This window comes from Cibotium barometz, chromosome 46 (assembly GCF_041138505.1).
Source record: "Cibotium barometz isolate CiBa-2024 chromosome 46, ASM4113850v1, whole genome shotgun sequence".
Lineage (NCBI taxonomy): Eukaryota > Viridiplantae > Streptophyta > Polypodiopsida > Cyatheales > Cibotiaceae > Cibotium > Cibotium barometz.
In genome coordinates this window covers 36,892,599-36,910,900 of record NC_141091.1, presented here as the reverse complement: position 1 = coordinate 36,910,900, position 18,302 = coordinate 36,892,599, and positions in this window count along the sequence as shown.

The window sequence follows — 18,302 nt, the reverse complement described above, 5'->3', positions numbered from 1 at the left end:
CAGAAGGGATCATTACCCCTTGCCATATTCTGAACATGTGCTTGAAAGAGTAGCAGGCAAGGAGGCATATAGCTTTTTAGATGGGTACTCGGGTTACAATCAGATCACAATTGCGGTCGAGGACCAAGTTAAAACAGCATTTATCACGGAGTTTGGAGTGTTTGCCTTTCGCGTCATGGCTTTTGGCCTGACCAATGCACCTGCAACATTCCAACGATTGATAAACACGGCCTTTAAGGAATATCTAAGGGACTTCTGTGAAGCTTTCTTAGATGATCTTTGTGTTCATTCCTCTTGGGACGAGCACTTGATGTGTTTACGAAAAATATTTGAAAGGTGTAGATTATATCGCATCTCCTTGAATCCTTTCAAATGCCAATTCTGGGTTAAACACGGAGTTATCTTAGGGCATATAGTGTCCAAAAATGGGATTTCCACGGACGAGAGTAAAATCAAGGTCATTCTGGAATTACCCCCACCCACCAACTACAAGGGAGTCCAACGCTTTATGGGTCACGTTGGTTATTATCGAAGGTTTATTCTCTTCTTCGCCGAGATAGCTCGACCATTGTATAAGCTTCTCATCGAGTTTATTTGGACCGAAGAATGTGACCGTGCCTATGAGCTATTAAAGAAGGCCTTGGCGAGTGCTCCAATCTTGAGAATGCCTAACTGGGATTTACTCTTCCATGTGCATATTGATGCATCAAACTTTGCTATTGGGTGTGTGTTAACTCAACCTGGAGAACACAAGCTAGACTACCCCATTAGCTTTGCCAGTCGCCAGTTGAACGATGCTGAGATGAACTACACCACTACGGAGCGAGAAGGGTTGGCAATGATATATGCAGTAAGGAAATTTTGTTATTACCTCCTTGCCACCAAGTTTGTTTTCTATGTGGATCATCAAGCATTATTGTATCTGGTAAACAAACCATGCTCCACAGGAAGAATCACACGATGGCTATTGATTCTCCTTGAGTTTGATTTCACGGTTGTTGTGAGACCTGGCAAGAAACATGTTATGGCTGATCATTTGTCTCGCATACCTAATGGTGAGGCTCCTACGGGGGTTGATGATGACTTACCTGACACTTCCCTGTTCATGGTGGAGACAATGCCTGAATGGAGTGAGAAAATTGTTAACTTTTTGGTTAATGGCTTTCCACCCAAGGAGCTTCGTAAAGATCTAGCTCGGAAGCTGATCAAAGAATGCGAACCCTATTGCCTGATAGCCGGGACTCTTTATAAAAGAGGAAAGGATGACGTTCTTAGGCGTTGTGCCCGAGAGGATGAGTATCTATACATTTTGCAAGAGGCACATATGGGCGTAGCCGGTGGTCACTTCTCAGGAGACTTAACTGCGCGAAAGATCTTACAATCAGGGTATTGGTGGCCCACTATGTTCCAAGATGCATCACTCTTTGTGAAGGGTTGCGATAAATGCCAACGATACAAGAAATCCCAACGGAAAGATCAGATGCCCCTACATCCAATCAAAGTAAACCAACCATTTGAAAAGTGGGGTTTAGACTTTGTAGGTCCAATTAGTCCAGCGGCCCGAAACACACAATCTCGCTATATTATTGTGGCCACTGACTATATGATCGAATGGGCTGAAGCGAAAGCGACACGTAAGGCAGATGCGAGGACAACAGCCAAGTTCCTCTTTGAAAATATAATCACACGCTTTGGTTGTCCTTTTGAACTTGTGAGCGACAATGGTACGCATTTTATAAATGAAGTGATTAAGGAGCTCACAACAAATTTCATGATATCCCATCATAAATCTACTCCTTACTATCCGCAAGCGAATGGCCAAGCTGAGAGTACCAACAAGACTTTAATCTCTGTTTTGACAAAGACAGTTGAAGCTCATCGCACGGATTGGGATCTAAAGCTTACGACAGCTTTATGGGCCTATCGTACTGCGTACAAAGTGGCTATTAATTGTACACCATTCAAAATGGTATATGGCCAAGAAGCAGTCATGCCGTGGGAATTTGTCATTCCAAGTCTTCGTGTTGCTACTCAAGAGGGTTGGGATGGTAATCCCTTAGCAGAACGTCTGTATATCCTTGAGCGGCTAAATGAAGAAAGACAATTGGCTGTATACAATGCCCTTGTGGAGAAGGATAGAAGGAAAAAATGGTTTGATCGCCATCTAAAGGACAAGGACATCAAGGTTGGGGATAAAGTCCTGATGTATGGAGTGCGAAACGAAAAGAAAAAGCTCAAATATGCTGGTAAGGGACCGTATAGAGTATGTGAAATTACCCCACAAGGTACCATCAGAGTGGAGACTCTCGACGGAGTTGAAACCATTGGATTCCTTAATGGGAGTAAATTCAAAAGATATTATGACCCCCTGAGCCAGGAGGAGTTACATGCAATCCATCAAAAGAAGGCAGCTAAAGAACGAGCTGAGCTTAAAAAGATACAAGCGAGAGTTGAAGCCAAAGAACGTCAACAGCGTGCTAAGAGACAACGAGAAGCCAACTTGGGAATTACGCAAGTATTTTTCGAGGAAGCAGAAGAGGATGCACTGGAATCTGACCCACCTCTAAGATACCCAATTGAGTTACAGAGTCCTTACGGGGAGGTGCTGTATAATGCATTATTGGATACAGGAGCTCAACACAATTTGCTATCATATGGCGTGTGGTGTCAACTGGGAAAACCACCTTTAACCAAGAGTTCTATCCAAGTCCAAGGAATCAACAAGAAGAAAACCCCTGTCTCAGAAATTCTGCTTACTCCGGTTGCTTATGACAAGGGAACCATAATTCAAAGCTTTTTGGTTATGCCTGCTGGAACCATGGAAGGGACTGTAATCTTAGGGCGCAAATGGATGATGGCCACCAAGTGCAATATCGATTGGGCAACTAGACAAGTCACAACGCAAGAACCAACACTAGGTATGACCGCTCAAAATCCCGCACCTAAGTCATCCACTCAAATATTAGATAACGAAAAATCACAAAGTCCAGTGGCAAAACCATCTTCGATTGTTGGCCACCTCTCTAACGCTTCAACGCCAAGAGTGGAAACAGGCAAGGTGGTCCCTAAAGCTTCGCTTACTATGCCAAGGAGTACATACAAATGGGTCCCCAAAGCTTCGTTAACAGCTACTTCCCCTGCTCAATCTCGTTCAGCCACCAAGAAGCCTCGTAAAAGGAAAGCAGCTACCCACCCGAGAAAGGGCAATGTAACATCGCGGTGGATCCCTAAAAAATTATTAGTAGCCCAAGCATACTACGAGGGGAATGACCAGATTTGGGTCCCTAAACATAAGCTGAATCCCTCTACATCACCTGTGAAACCTTGCAAACCAATTGTTGCCACCCCAACGACAATTCAAGATCGTGGTAAGGGAAAGGTAATGGAGTGCTCCGCACCACTTCTTCCAGAGTTAGTTTGGATTCCCAAACGATATCGATCATTACCACCTAGCTCAGGAAGGGGGGAGCCACATGAAGCTTCTAGCTCCTCATGCCAGGCACACACTCATATAGAAGTTTCTACATGCTCTATACCTACTCTTGTCAACATCCAACAAAAAATCGATAAGTCTACGTCTCCCCTGGTATCGTCGGAAACCATTTCCTCCATTCGTCAATGGGAGCGTACACTACCATCTTTGCAATTGGATGTGGCCACAAGGGTCATAAAAAGCTATCTGCCCACATCACAACCTATGACCCGCTGGACAAATTGGTTCCAAGAGGCTGCAACATCATTGCAAATAATATGATCTACCCAAGGAAAGGGGGAGCATGTACTCACGCTCGACATTCTAATGCTTCCTCCTTAACCTTCTCCCCTGACCATGTAATTGCTAAATTCAAGGGGATGTATATATATAGCTTCATACATAAAACAAAACAAAGAAAAGAAAATAAAAAAATAGTAAAAAGAGCAAGAGCACGTTAAGAGCAGAGATATCCGTATACAATCAAGAACTAGATTGACCTGTTACAAACCTACTGATGCTATATCTGTGTTTGCAGATATGGCAGATGCACGATCATCATACACTTCATCCACTCCTACCTTTGGTGAGAGGTATCATCTGTACCTTTCTCAGATATTCCACATGTGCTATCCTGTAATTGAAACTGAATGGGATCATATAGATGTACTAGCCAGAGAGAAAAATATTGAGGAATTAGAATGGCTAATTCGCCTATTGACCATGACCGACCCCTACTCCGTAGAGGACATATCCCCGATAGCCCAATGCTTTCCTTTTCCACAAGATGACTATCCTCGCATGGTTACATTTTTGATGAGTTTATGTGGATGGGAAAATGAAAAGGAAATATCTGACAATGATGAATGGACGGATGAAACTCATGGCACTACTGAGGTTGACTTTATTTGTTTGGATGATGCGGATAGAGGCTTAGCCTTAGGGCTAGAGCCAGGACTCTACAACATCCTCTTACCGTATCCTCAGTAGTAGTGTGGTGACTGGTAGGTAGGTTAGCGTTTTCAAGTTTTTTCTAGTTCAGATTCCTTAAACAAGTCTTGAAATTTTCACACTGATGTGCCTCTCGAGGTATAGTGCTTGTTAGTTGATTGTACAGGTTAAAAAGTTTGAGGTGGGTTCGCTTTCAAGTCCTGAGACTGTCGCAACGTTCATCAAAATATATCTACATCAAATTGCAAGCTGTCTCATCAAATCAATCTCCAATTACAGGTGTAATTCTTCCATACCCACTCTCTTCCGTTTTTACTGTTCAATTAATTTCATAAACTATAAGGCATGACCACATGGAAATTGTCAATGTACTACTTAGTTTTTGAAGTTGCTTGCATGCTAGTGTAAATCATTAATGAGCTTAACTTTATTGGAAATATTCCTAGGCAGCATGACGTCTTTAGTTAACCTTGGAATACGATTGTCTTAGGTCTAGGGTCAAACCATCTTAATGTTTGAACACCTGGCTGTGTGTGTGTTGACCTCTAGGACATAGCTTTTACCCCTTGTCGAAAGGATGTAAGAACACATTGTAGTTCAGGAGCGAAGATCAAAAGAAACTTTTAAAAAAAAAAGCCTACAATAAATGGCAATACAAGTCTATGATGTGCTTTAATGTTGGCCTATCGCCTTATTGATACTTGGTAGGCGAGGAGTATTCTACTCCAGACCGATGCCTTGGTTGGTAGGGGGTAGCCTTGCCTAAAGTGAGCTAATAGATTCCTGGATAATGCCTTGTGTTAAACATGGTACCAGGATCGATGTTAGTTTTGCCTTAGGAAGGTCGCCATTGTGTGTAAAAATTGTCATGTGCAAAAAAAAAAAAAAAAGAGAGGCAAAAAGCTCCTGTAACTCTGATGTTTCTTGTTTCCCTAGGCTTGTGGTATTAACTTGTTCTTAGAGTAGACACAGTGTGGTCATGTGTTTATTTATTAAGCTTGGTTATTTTCCTTGACTTAGGCCAGTTGTAAACCTTGATTAACCTTTGACACCTTGCTAACTCTTGAATTCCTTTCAATAATTTTAAACTCCTATTAATTTGCTACACTAGCTCACTCATGTGACCCTTAAACTAAGTTCTCATAGCAACATCAATTGTGGTCTCACATGCTTGAATTTATACACTTTATATCTTTTGAATTCCAGCATACCTTCACTCTACTTCCCTATTTTGCAGACGGTCTACCACAACACCCTCTCGAGCTTACCATACCATAGCTTCCGAGGACGGAATCTACATCAGGAAGGGGGGCATGTTAACCCATGGCGGACATGGCGACGTACGATATTTTACGTCATTAATTTAAATATTCTGAGTCATGGACCGGGCTTGTCGGCACCATATGTTAAGGATGAAGGGATTGGGTGATCGCCGATGAGAGGCGCACCTTGGATATCAGTAGGATAAGGGTTAGGGTCGGCCGGCCATGTATGGGCGCCCAAGTGTGAACGGCCAAGTCACCTATATGAGTCAAATGTAACCCTAAAATCCTCATTCTCATGTGTTGTGAATACAAGAGTGCTCTTGCCTTATCTCTTTGGTTTCCTTCTCCTGCGTGTGAGAGAGAGAGAGAGAGAGTGAGAGAGCGATCGAGCACTGTGTAGCGGCACGGCGGCAGAGAGGCGGTAGAGCGGCGACGGCGGCTCCTCCTTCACGGCTGCGACGCGGGAATCCTTCAAGGCGGCGGTTGAGCGATGAGTGACACACCCTTTGGCATTCTGTTTGAGCTTCCTTCCCTGGTTGTATGCTTGCAGCCATTCGTGGCTCGCATACGGTGTCTGGCAAGTCCCCAGCTACGACCTGTGCGACAAAAGCGCACAGGATCCTTGTGGTAGAAGGTAACACATTAATTGGTAGGAAACCTCACCAATTCTTCTTAACACCTTTGTATTGGTATATCCCTTCAATGAAGCATACCTTGACTTAGGGATTCTTAAGAATACATAATCCCCTTCCTTGAACTCCACATGCTTCCTTGACTCATCGGCATATTGCTTCATTTGGTTTTGTGCCTTAGCCATGTTATCCTTGCACCTTTGCAATATTGCACACATCTTCTAAATCTCCTCTTTAGTTTGAGGATTCACCTTTTCCTCATTGAATACAATAGAAGGTATATGCACCTTATACCTATACATGGCTTCAAATGGAGACATGCCAATACTCATGTGATAGGTGTTGTTATGGTAAAATTCAGCTAAGTGCAACCATTTATCCCATGAAGCTTGGGTGCCATAACAATAGTGTCTCAAATAGATTTCGAGCCACTTGTTCACCCTCTCGGTTTGGCCATCCATTTTTGGATGATAGGTCTTACTTGGAGTGAGTGTAGTCCCCATGGAATCAAAGACACTCTTCCAAAAATGTCTCATGAACTTGACATCCCTATCACTCACCACTTGCTTAGGCATTCCATGCAACCTAAACACATGTTCCATAAATTGTTGAGCCACCATAGAAGCTATATATTGCACCTTTATGGGTATGAAACGAGCTGTTTTTGTCAATCTATCCACTACCACATAGATGCTATTCCACCCTTGCTTAGTAGAGGGCAGCCCAGTAATGAAATCCATGGCTATGTGTGTCCATTTTTCTTCCAAAATAGGCAATGGTTTAGTTAAGCTTGTCCATGGGTCTTAATACTCCAAACTGAGGCAAATCAGCCCAAAATGAACAGAAAAACAATGCGATTAGACACTGAATCTCCTCCCCAGTGATGACAGCCAAAAAGAATAAGCACGATCAAGCTCTCCATGTAACTAAATGCTCTAAACTGTGTGAAAATCAGTAAATGGCAACTAGAAAATCCTCCATCAAATGGCCAACAAAATGAACATGAAAGGGTTCTTTGTGAAGGTCAAGATTATCCCTCTCAAAGCCCTAAGTCAATGCTACAGATCCAACACAGATTGAAGAGCTATTTCCCTCAAGATCAAGCAAGAAAAGAGAAGAGGAAGTAAAACGTTTTTTATTAAATCCATAATCAGGATTAACAATTTTTTCCAATTTTGGTTCCAAGATTAGGAGCGACTCCCTTAGATTTTGGTCCACCGTGACCCATAGTCCCCAAAAGCTTAGAACAAACCAAAAATCAAAGAAATTTACAGCATCCCACAATCATCATGCTCCATTTCTTGATCAAGAAATCAAAAAAATCAATAAAGTCAAAAAATTTTCAAGAAAATCAAGAATTCCAAGAAAACTCCCAAATTTTCTTAAATGGAAATGGATCAAAAACCTGGCTTTGATACCACTGTAATGATGGGGAGAGAGAGAAAGAGAATGCCCTCATAATGGAGTACCACATAGTCATGGAAGCTTGGAGCTCCAAGAAAGTATGATTTGATTAGTCAAAATGATTAGATTTTCCTAATTACAATTTGTTCACTTATATACTTGCCCACCTTTTCACACTTATTAATGTTGGGCTCCCATACTTGCCCTATCATATCCATGCCCATGGGCTTCCCTTATGTTCAAAACCAAGCCCCCTTCATTACAGGAAGGTAAATAGACTCATATAGCAATGGTTTTTATCACGGGTCTTCCTACCACCAAGAAAGGGTGGGATAACATTTATGTAGTGGTTGATCGGTTGACGAAAGTTGCCCATTTTGAGCCTACAAAAGTGAGATATTCAACATCTATGGTTGCACGTCAATTCATGGAATATGTGTTCCGGATGCATGGCATGCCGCGACAAATAGTGAGTGACCGGGATGTTAAATTCATGGGCACATTTTGGCATACATTATTTGAGAGTATGGATACTCAATTGGCTCCAAGTGCGGTCTATCACCTGGAGACCGATGGTCAAACCGAGAGCATAAACAAGAGAAGACATCCAGTTCCTTGAGCTCCGGTTGTGCCTCGTCTCACCGGGATTCCGTTCCTTAACTTATAACGAACAGGGGGATCTTTGGTGTTCTCTACTCTTCATCAACTAGATCGTGCTTCTACAAGCATCATCGACACACAACTGCACCCATAGTTACGTGTGTAAAGATAAACCTGTTGCTGTAGCCTACTCATGCACTATGCAAATCGCCTCACAAACCCACATTTTGGTTTTATACAGGGTGGGGGGTGTTGAAGTATGGTTTATACTCTATTATACATGCACCTACATCATGCATACATATGCACATGCATCGATTCATTTGACATTAGTCCATTACAACCACATTTGATGTAACTAACATTCAGCCCTTCTATATTAATTAACAATTTGTTTATATCATCTTCTTGGTGTGTGTCTCTTCTTCTTTGTTACAGCTATGGCTGCCCCTAGCTGTGACCCTAATCCTCACAAACAATTGCTAGACGGTTGTGTTTTCCTTCAAAAGGGCTCTCCGCTGCTAGTGCGTGTCCTTTACCTTAATTGATCTTAGAAAGATTTTATACTATGAGTATGCCTTGTATGGGAACCTCATAATGCATTTTGTTATGTTGCAGAGCACGAATGAAAATTATCTTGGAGAGACCCTAAGCTTGAAAAAATGCAATTTACACAATGCACCTAGACAATTTATAGTAGAATCTTAACTAGAAAATGTCTCAAATAGTGGTGACTTTCCTCCAAGAAAGCAAAAACAATGCATGTGGTGTTTGTTAGAACACAAATGCCAAGCATGGACTATCATGTCCTCATGATTGAGAGGCATGCCACACACAGATTCTACTCTGTGCTTAACGAGAATATACAATGTTGAAGTGTTGGATTCTTATGATCTGGAAAGATTAACAGGGTTTAATAACACTTTGGTATCTCATAAACCCCCTTTGATTAGTTGGTCATAATGCTTAAAAGGACACTAAACAAATATATATGAGCAATTATAAATGCATTGAGAGTGAAACGCATAGCTCAAAAAATACCCAAAGTGGAGATCTATGCATATGGCTACGAGAATGTGTTTGTGAAAAAGATTCAGATTTTTTAATTCAGAAAAGAATCTCAAAGTAAAGGTTTAAGATTAATAAGGAGACCTTGAAAAACCCAATTGAATCAAGAAAAACAGACGGCATGCTACCAGTAGCCTTGGGCTTATTTATTCTGTTCAAGAAATGATTTAGGCTTCTAGATGATGAGTTCGTAAATGATGCAATCCATCTTTGCAGCTCAATGTAACCTCTAATTTTTAAAATTTTTGTTCCAAGAAAAGGATCCCTGTATTAGTTAAAACAACATCCACCCTTGTGGGATAAAGCATGCTAAATGTCCACCCTTGTGGGATTAACCATGCTAAGAGGCCGCCCCATAACCCTCTACATTTGAAGGTGTAGGGGGGGGCTGAACTTGCTATTGCAGGTTAGAGGGAAAATAGAGTGTAGAGGGGGGTTTCAAAACCGTCTGCACTAGCTAGATGAGTACTCAGCAGGTAAAAGCTGACAGTTTGTCAGCTTTTCAACCGGCTGCCCCCTTTCCACCCTCAAATGTAGAGGGTTTGGGGGTGGCCTCTAAATGTCCAAACCACTACATTGCTGATAATCTCGCACCTCGAGGCGGACGCCGAGGCCATCATTTCTATGATAGCAATGCTCCTGAAGTGTTTAAGCTGAAGTGTCCAACATCCTCATAAAGGAGGGCTGGACCTACCACCATGGTTCCTGAAGTGTAATGCCATCACCAACATCTGCATAAAGGCAGGTTGGACCTACCACCATGGTCCACGCAATGGCTACTCGTAACCCAAGTAACAGCCAACCCAGGCAGTGCCCAGATCTGTTGTGAGTAGGAAGGTTTGGGAAATCCCAGAGGCACTGACACTGGCTAGAGGTAGTGGATACTTCCCCTAAAGGATAGCCTGTAATGCTTCCCCTAGCTAATTGAAGGAGAAGAAAGTACTCATAGCCCTCATGTACAGAAGTCCAAGGTGATGGCCAAAACCCCCAACTCCACTATCCCCCTGAGCCTGTGCACACCATCCTATGGTGTGGTCCTGTGGTCAAGAATCATCGGAAACTCTGTCCTCTGCCTGTGTCCAGAAGGAGGCTCTGGCATGATATCTATACTCCAATCACCTATTCCCCAGGGCACTAAGAAACATGCAGGTAGTCACCAGAAGGAGGCTCTAGCATGATATATATACTCTAATCATCTATCCTCTAAGGCACTAAGCAACATGCGGGTAGTCACCATCTACGCTGATGGGCGCCAAGGGGCCATCCTGGGAAGGAGCTAATCTTCTCCATTTGTGTGGCCAGGATGCCAAGCACCTTCCGGAGTTTGGCCATATCACTTAGACCTTTCATAAGAGGAGAGAGGCCACTGTAACCTTGCCTCTCTTTAGCTCTTGAGCAGACCACTGTGGTGTCCAGGCTGCCACCTCTGTGGAATCAATCCTGTGGAGATACCCTCTCTTGCACTAGGCATCCATGTGGGGGAGCCCCTGCCAAACCTGAGTCTAGAAAGCAGCAGGTTTCGCGGCCTTACTGGGGGCATAGACGTTGAGGAGATCAACATGGGCCTCCCTAAGAGAGAAGATCACCCACTACCCATGAACAAGAGTAATTATATCAAAATCCACTTCTTGGCCCAAAAGACGCCCTAGTTACCATGAGCAAAAAACTGTACCTGTGCCCTGGGATAATTTTCTCGCATTGGTGAATGCGGTCCACTGTGAGATGAGTGACTCATGCATCCACGGACTCTGCTTCTCGCTTCCCTGTGAGAGTTTGCTGCTCGGGCCTTCCCAAAAGAGTACCACAGCTTGCTTCATGTGCTTGGGAGTGGACATTGAGACCCATGGTCGCCAAGGCAGAATGTCTCCGGTGCCCAGAGCCTCCCGTGAGAACCTTCTTCAGATACTCTCAATTCCTCAACTCGATGGATCTCGTTTTTCAGTCACAGATGGAGGTCTGTAGAAATCCCCCACCAATGTGGGTGTCATGGTAGTTGAGAACCATTACTTGTATTTACCTTAGGATGTAAGGGTGTTGCCACCTAAATAGATAGTTTTGTTACATCTTTGGATGTTGGTGTCGGGCCTACTCCTCTCACATTTGAGGAGTTTAGCTCATTACTACGGGATGTGTAGAGTCACAATGGTGATGGAGACCAAGATTTCTCCACTAACATAAAGAAGAAGGTTAAGGATTCTATCTCTTTAAATGAGAAGTATAAGGTTAAGTACTTTTACTATAATAAGAAAGGGAACATATACAAAGAATGCAAGAAAAAGTAGGTAATTTCCAAGAATGGCACTCTCAAGATGAAGAAATAATCTAGTCATACTATAGAAATAGAGTTGTTTGTTACCCATTGAAGAAATGTGTAGGGAGATAGCTGATGTGCAACACATAACGATTCTTGGATTATTTATAATGAGGCACATATGACTAGTCAAAATATTGGTATTCCTTCTTAAATCTTGTGAAAGATGATGTCATGGTGATACTATACAATGATGCAATGTACAACAATGCAAAGTACCTAATCAAAGGTTTATATATTCTAAATAAGATTGTGCAAAATTTATTATCTTTGGGTTCTAGATATGAAGAGATATAAAGAGAAACCTCCTTTTTATCTTGGTCATCATTGACCATCATGAACCATGACTTGTGGGTTCACTTTAACAAGAATGGTGCAGCATTCTTGATAAAGATTGAAAGGTCATATCAAAGGGAATTTGTAGGAACAAATCATGTGAGCTTTGCAGTCCAAGCCAATTTGTCAGCAATAAACTTTGGCATGAGAGATATCATAATCTCAATATGCACTCTTTTAGAGATGCAGAAAGGTAAGCTAGTTGTTTGCCACCAATTTATGAGAGTTTGCATAATGAGTAAGTAATACTAGAAACCTTTTCTCATAAGAGAACAATTTTAGGGCCAAGACTCCTTACATACTGAGTACAATTACACTTTAAGGTTCTTTCTATTTTAAACCTTGATTAGATTATTAGATATGGGTGTGTTTCCTCAAGGAAAAGTCTCAAGATTTTGGAAAGTATAAGGAATAGCTTGTAGTGATTGAGATTGAGATAGGAACTAGTTTGGAGTTGTTTAGAAAAAAACCCAAGAGAATGTGATGAATTCTTAGGTTTTGATAAGGAAAGAGGCATAAATTAGTAGCTCATAAGAGGCAGATCATCAACTACCATGCTCACACTCATACTGGCAAGAATCTTCCTAAATCCTTTTGGGTCTAGGGATAGTTAACATGGTTTCAAGAGTGTAGCACAAAGGATATCAAAGGGATGACTTTGGAGGCCTACTTAGGTAGGAAACCTTTATTGCACACCTTCAGTTACACACTTGAAAGTTTTTGTGTGTGACTGTTATGTGCATGTTTTAGATGCTTAGACCGAATTGGATTCCAAAGCTAAAAATATATTTTCTTGGGTTAGAGTACGGACTTTGGAGTCAACGGTTCTATGGCCCTCAAGCAAAGAAGATCATAGTGAGACATGATGTGGTATTCGAGGGACAACCATTTTGAATGAAGAAGGAGCTTACTTTTTGTTCATCATGCAATAAGGAAATCACCATCTCCATTTCCTATGGAGATGGATTTGGAATATGAAGAACAAGATAATGTTGTACCACAATAAAAGGGTAAGTCATTCCTTAAGTAGTACATGTAACTTTTGGGATGGAGCAAAATCCCTAGCCACCAAGGATGCACCTCAATATGTTTGCAGATCTACAAGGTTAGAGAAGTAAAATAGGGCTCCATATAATCTTCTAGACTATGCTCTCATGTCAGAGGTACTCAAAATGTTTGTAAATCGAGAAGGTTAGAGGAGCAAAATAGGGCTCTAGAGAATCTTGTGAACCATGGTTGTCAATGCCCGATCAAGACCCGACACTCAATGGTTGTCAATGCCCGATCAAGACCCGACACTTCAATGGTTGTCACTACCCAGTCAAGACGACCCGACACTTCAATGGACCACTGAGTCGGCTCTTAGAGAGCAACGACGACTATCTCAACTATGTCCAATGTGACAAGCCAGCACCAAGTGTTAAGATACCAGTTTGCTCATGCTTAGGGGAGTTAATCATGACTATGTGTAGGTTAGTTTCTAAGTCCTTCATGTTTTTAGATAGGAGTTAACACACAGACAATGATGCAATTGTTGACACTAAGTAGATAGAACTATGCAGCACAGAATAGGGACAAGAGAGAGACCAACCCACAAGACATTCTTGAATAGGGACAAGAGAGAGACCAACCCACAAGACATTCTTGAATAGGGACAAGAGAGAGACCAACCCACAAGACATTCTTGAATATTAGCTGAGACTCTCAAAAGTACATCAATCTGATATCTACTGATCTCCTATCTCACATAACATATCCTGGAGAGTTCCCCTTTTGCTTCTTACATCCAACCGGGTACTACCCGTTTACAAGAAGCTGTTACAATTTTTTTACAAAATAAGAAGTCTTAACACATGATCCATTTGTTACTAAAAGGAACTTTGGGCGGTGACCAGATGGGCTGATTGGCTTCCAACACCTGGTGATCATGGTGGACACTGTGTCAACACGAAGCCCATCTTTCTTACTGGCCTTGGGAAAATTTTACTTTTGTTTAGATCTTGCATGTGGTTTCAACTCCAGACCATGCTATCTAGACACCTCATGGCATGTTCCATCATCCTTCTTTTAGCTCACATTGAGTGGTGGTGCCCATAGGCTCTTCTCTAGCTACTTATTAATGCATGGCTTGGCCCTATTCTTTCATCATCCCTTCTTAATTGGACCTCTATAGGCCATGCATCCAGATACTTAGCCTTGGCTCTCATTAATTGCACCTCTATAAGCCATGCATCTAGATACTTGGCCTTAGCTCTCATTAATTGCACCTCTATAGGCCATGCATCTGGATACTTGGCCTTAGCTCTCGTTATTGCAGCCATAGCCATTTCCATGGGGTTCTGTACTTTTTAGACAGATAGGATCATCTTAAAAAATTGTTTGTTTTGGTTCTCCTGGCCCCCTTCTGCTACCCTGGCTCCACTTTTACCTGTAGGGAAAAGTTTCAAATTGATTTAGATTTGACACTTCCTTCGATGTTTCTCCTAGCTTACTCCATTGGTGAGGGGAATTGAAAGTGTCACTCTTTGATTGAGCTGTTGCCTCCTCACCTGAATGTGTGTGTCATAATTTTCCACTGCTTCCCCAACAGCTTTGGATCTGGCATTGCATTTTGTTCCTGGGGAAGGGCTTATGTCTTCATGGCTGGATCCAACCTTTGCAGCTTAGTCATCATGAAATTAACTATGTCTCTCCAATTGGAAGGCCTCAGGGCTCCTGCGTACTGAGTTGTGTACACTAGTTGCTGCATACATTGTAGTGCCGTTGCTTTCTAAGAACTTATGCTCTTTTACCTCAACTCTTCCGCAACTTTACTTACCACTCCTCTTTAGTATTTTTCTCCTGATTAGCCTAGCCCTGGAAATCCTGTATCATTTTATCCTTGGCCTACAACTCCAAGGCATGAGCCTCCCTCACTGTGTCATCTATTTGATCCTCTTCTTGATTTCAGCCCCTCGGCAGCATCCATCTGTTCTATTTTCTTCTTGATCTTAGCCTTGGCTAGCTGCAGTGACACATTAAGCTTATTCATTTTTATTTTTCCAGCCTTGGTAGCTGTCAATGCCACATGAAGCTCATTCATGTTCATTTTTCCAACCTTGGTAGCCGTCAATGCTGCATTAAGCTCATTCATGTTCATTTTTCCAGCCTTACCCCTTGTTGTTCTTGTGGGCTTGGCTGCTTCTACTTCCTTCATTAAACTTTTGATGGTCTTGCCATCTTGACTACATGTTATCCACTTTGTACAAGGAAGCATACAAACATGCAGAGTGGCTGGAAAAGATGGGCTTGAAGGAGTTTGCAAAGCTGCTGGGAGGAGCTCCAACATAAATAGGTAGGAAAACAGCTGGAAGAACAACTCTAGTGGTCCAATGTCATCACATTGCCCTCAGGAGAGAAGAGGGAGTTCAACCCCTTGTATGTGTCTGAGGTGTTTCGCTTGCAGGCAGAAGATGAAGTGGAGATCAAGCCTACAGAGGATGATGACCTGATTATAAAATTCGGCCCACTGGAGGGAAAAGCTAAATAATACAAGATAACTAGAACCACTCATGAGGACATGCAAAAATAGATGAGATTTATGGTGGAGATGATAAACTTCACTTACAAAACTTACTACATGTCCAGAAAAACATTTGGCATGGTGAAAGCTATAGGAGCAGGCACAAGGGTGGCATGGGCAGAAGTGCTTCACCACAACCTCAAGGATCATATTGGGAAGCTCACCAGGACAAACACAAAGACAAAAATTGGGCCGTACCTTGATGTGCTTTTCAAAGGAAAGGTTCAACCAGGTTTAGAGAAGGAAAAGGAGGAGGGCTCAAATGAAAATTCCCCAGGAAAATCTGAAAGCTCAAAGCCCTCCCAAAAGACTCAGGAACCGGCCATCTCGAGATAGGGCAAGAAGAGGTTGTTTGAATTTGGGGAGAAGAAAGTCAGCACCAAGAAGGGAAAAATCTCCGCGGATGGTAGCAAAGGAGCGGAGGTGCCAAGGAGCCAACAAAATGAAGGAGGATCTGGATGCACAAGGCAGATCCATGTTGCTGTCCCAAAGCCTGGAGCAATAGTAGGAAGAAACCTCCACTACAACACTCTACAACTAGAAATACAGCCTCGACAGCCAAAATTCTCGGTGCCTATATCGGCCTGGATGGTGCCAAGCGAGTCTAATTTTTTGAAAATGATAGAGATGAACTGGGTGCAGGGATCTTTGAACTACTTGCAAATATGCATTAATGATGGGCTCAAGGAGATGACCAAGCTAAATCTATCATCAAGGAGAAGGATGTTGCATGTTCTCAAAGAACAAAAGCATTGCAAGACCTAGAAATTCAACAAGAGCCATTGCAAGCAGAGCTGCACAAAAGGAGAGAGGAAGCTAGCCAAGTAGATGACCTGCGAAGGCAGCTTAAGGATCTCCAATAGGCCAACAAAAGGGATGAAGTAGGATGTGGAAGAGATGAAGAGAAACATGGCCAGAAGGGACCAAGAAGCCTTGAAAATGCAAGATGATTTGAATAGGGCCATAGTAAAGTAAGCAAGCATGGAAGCATAGGTTGCCCTGATCCAACAAGAGCACCTGAGGATTATAAACGAATGTCAAGAAGAGGGCAAAGATAAAGTGGAATTGGTGAAGGTAGAGGCACGCCTAGCATTATTGGTGTCGAGGAGTATCCAGAAGTGTATGAGATGGAGGTAGAGAAGATGGATCAATGGGAAAATCATGTAGTGGAAGACCTCAAGGAGGTGTGGGGGGCTTACTTGGAAAAGTTAAAATCAATAAAATGGAAGCACCCACACTTGCTGCAAACAAATAACCCCTCATTAGCGAGAAGATAGGAATCCAGACGGAGGCTTGAGATATTTGGATCCGACTCCATACTCAGGCCTGGAATTAGGAAAGGCTCTAAAAAAGAGGCAGGAAGAAGCAGAGGGCGGGGGCAACAAGACTGAAGAACTACAGAAAGAGAATGAAGAGCTAGGATAAGAAGTGGAAGATTGGAAAAAGAAATTTGATGTCTTGAAAGGATAAGGAAAGAAACCAACAACAAAAATAGATGGAAAAGGAAAGGAGATGGTCATGTGGACGACTGGTTTAGCATTGGATCATATCCCAACAAATGAACTAAAAGAACATGCTTGGGCAGCCACAAAGGAATTTTAAGAAAAAGTGAATGATGAATGGCTCTAAGAGTCCATGTGGGGGTACTAATCGAGGAATTTAAGGAGCAGCAAAGGCTATCAAGCAACATATAGCTAGGGTAGGCTGAGAGAAGGCAGGGATCACAACAAAGCTTAGCAACAAGGAGAGGACAGATAGCTAGCATAGGGTGAGAGAAGGCAGGGATCACATTAAAGCTTAGCAAGGAGAGGACATGTAGCATAGCAAAGCAGAGAGCAGGGAATACAACTTTTGCATAATAGAAACATACAAACCAGGCGTTTGAGTGAGAAACATGCAAACCAGGCGTTTGAGTGAGAAAGTGCAGTACCTCCTAGCCATTGTCATGGCACATGCCTCCCCTTGGTATGTCCATAATTACCTAATGTTTCCATGGTTTTTCACAATTTTCAAATATTGTTTATCGGTGCCTATTGCACAAGCCACAAGGTCATTTATGGCCGGGTACTGGTGGGGTGAACTTGATGTGATGCCTTTCCCTTTCCATCCATGTAGCCTTTCCCTTTCCATCCCTTTCCATCCATGCAGGCGACAACATCAATTTTCCTACCACCTCCATGCAGTTGCTAGCTGGCTCCTCACTTTTTATACATACTAGAATCATATTTACATCGAAAGTTTCTATTTTTAGATTTTGTACTTTTCCCTTTTTTCTCTTTCTAGAATCCTATCCCACTTTCCATTCTTAATCCTGACTAGATTCAAACTCTACTTTTTGGATGCTTTTTAGATCTTAATGCGCTTGTTCTACTTGAGTCTTTGACTGTTCTAGCATCCTTCCATGATACGGATTCAGCCTATATCTATTATCTATTCACTAGTTTCTATCTCCATCCAGGCTTGCAAATTTGAAGATTGCCGTTCCCATTTTCCTGACAATTTTGAATGGGCCTGTGTATCTCATCTTCAACTTTCCTAGGTGAGGTCCCATTCTCGAGGAGGATAACAAGACTGCATGTCCTTCCTCAAAGTTTTTGAATTTTGTGTTTCTATCCACCTAGAGCTTCTTTCTTTTCTGTACAATCTCAATTATCCATGCACTATGCAGTCTCTTTTCATCCAATTGAAGGAGTCGCTCGAT